The sequence below is a fragment of the Schistocerca americana genome, chromosome 2, assembly GCF_021461395.2.
Source record: "Schistocerca americana isolate TAMUIC-IGC-003095 chromosome 2, iqSchAmer2.1, whole genome shotgun sequence".
Taxonomy (NCBI): Eukaryota; Metazoa; Arthropoda; class Insecta; order Orthoptera; family Acrididae; genus Schistocerca; species Schistocerca americana.
In genome coordinates this window covers 187,474,964-187,476,990 of record NC_060120.1, presented here as the reverse complement: position 1 = coordinate 187,476,990, position 2,027 = coordinate 187,474,964, and the positions used below count along the sequence as shown (strand labels likewise).

The 2,027-nt window shown below is 44.3% G+C and overlaps 1 pseudogene; it reads left to right on the top strand.

Annotated features, from left to right (window-relative positions):
* The first annotated feature begins 262 nt into the window (after positions 1-262).
* LOC124597106 lies at positions 263-380 on the top strand (annotated as a pseudogene).
* Positions 381-2,027: the final 1,647 nt, after the last annotated feature.

Here is a 2,027-nt window from a genome sequence, read left to right as displayed (position 1 = left end):
GATACATCGTTGGAAAATCAACCCCTTCTGAAAGAGCATGTCACTGTTCGATGTTTTTAGCTAGTTGTGCGTAGGAACTCTTGCGTATTTGATGTATAATATATGTTTCGAACATGTTAGAAACCAAAAGTACCATCTGTTATAACAACTTTCTTGATTGTACGATACTGTGGGTGATGATTAGCCATCAAGCATGTTTCAGTTGTTGATTTTGCAGTATTTCGATTCGTATGACGAATTACTCGTTAGTACTAATTTAAGAGGCAACGGCTTTGCCGCAGTGGATACACCTGTTCCCGTGAGATCACCGAAGTTAAGCGCTGTCGGGCGTGGTGGGCACTTGGATGGGTGACCATCCAGGCTGCCATGCGCTGTTGCCATTTGTCGGGGTGTACTCAGCCTCGTGATGCCAATTGAGGAGTTACTCGACCGAATAGTAGCGGCTTCGGTCAAGAATACCATCACAACGACCGGGAGAGCGGTGTGCTGACCCCGCGCCCCTCCTATCCGCATCCTCATTGAGGATGACATGGCGGTCGGATGGTCCCGGTAGGTCACTCGTGGACTGAAGACGGAGAGTACTACTTTAAGACCCGTTTGCCAATTGTATTGTAATTTTCTTTTCTGCGGATTCATTTTAAAAGGACAGCGACAGCGAAATTTCTCAGTTTAAAAAGTATTCGATAAAGCACAGCCCTGTAGGGAAAAATTATATCATATACCAACACCAGTCAGTGGCCGCAGTTCCATCCTACAGCACAGTTCAGCGGGATTTGCCACAGCCTGACAATGAGGGAGGAAGAGGGAGGAGGGAATGGTGAATAAATCACTGTGAATTAACTTGGCCGAAGACACCAGGAAGTTCGACCACGCAGGCTCAGGAGAGCAGGAAAGAGCGTTTACTTGGGGAAGCCTCGACTGCTGATGTGCCTTCTATTTGCGTCATTTTTCCCTCTAGCGGTAATGCTTTCCGGAAAATACCCTCCGGCTACGGCTCTGCGGATAATGATGAAGGAGACGACGGTGATTCCCGAGCAGCGTAGAAACCATTGAACATAGCAAGTACTTTAGAACGATACACCCTTATTAATAATAACGCAGCAGCAAATGAAGCTCTATCTTGTGGATAGTTTTGGATGCGTCATTGCATACAAAATCCATTTAGCTAAAATTAGCTGCAGCCAATCACACAGTAATGCACTTTGTAATATTTTTCCAAATGGAAACGTAGGGCGAACTAAGCCTCAGGAACTGACACTATGGCACGCGACTCGCATCAACGTGTCTGGCTTGGACATCCGTACGATTAGTCGTCTTCCGATGCAGTTTTGCCGCGCGGAATGGCCGCACGGTTCGAGGTGCCATGTCACGGATTGCGCGGCCCCTCTCGCCGAAGGTTAGAGTCCTCCCTCAGGAATGGGTGTGTGTGGTGTTCTCAGCATAAGTTAGTTTAAGTTAATTTAAGTAGTGTGTAAGTCTAGGGACCGATGACTTCAGCAGTTTGGTCTCTTAGGAATTCATATACATTTGAACATTTTTTCCTCCGCAGTTTTCTTAACCCGCTCGCTCCAATTCACCAACGCAAGTACATATCACAGGTATACCTAAACGTTTCTGGTGTTATCTATCGTGTTCTCCCCTCAGCAGGTCCAACGTTAAGTGATAACAAAAGAGTGCTTTTAGTAACTTCTTGCAGAGCGAAATTAAAGCAACCTTCTCTAAGAAAAAGTATCTATTTTTTAAAGAGACTTTTCTTGGTGTAGAGTAAGCGACCTCGTCCCGAGTCTTGGATATTTATATGTGACAACTAATGCACAGGCTGTTATTAAATTTTATCGGTGTTGCAGATAAATATTCCTAAAAGAAACTTTACACAAACTTCTTGAAAATAGGTCTGATTGTGAAAAAACTGCAAATAAACCTGAGTTAACAATATTTTAACAGAGAGTGACTCTACGAAACATTTTTAACTGAAAGCTAAGCGGATACTGACACCGTCTACTGTACCTGGAGTAGAAACATTTTTA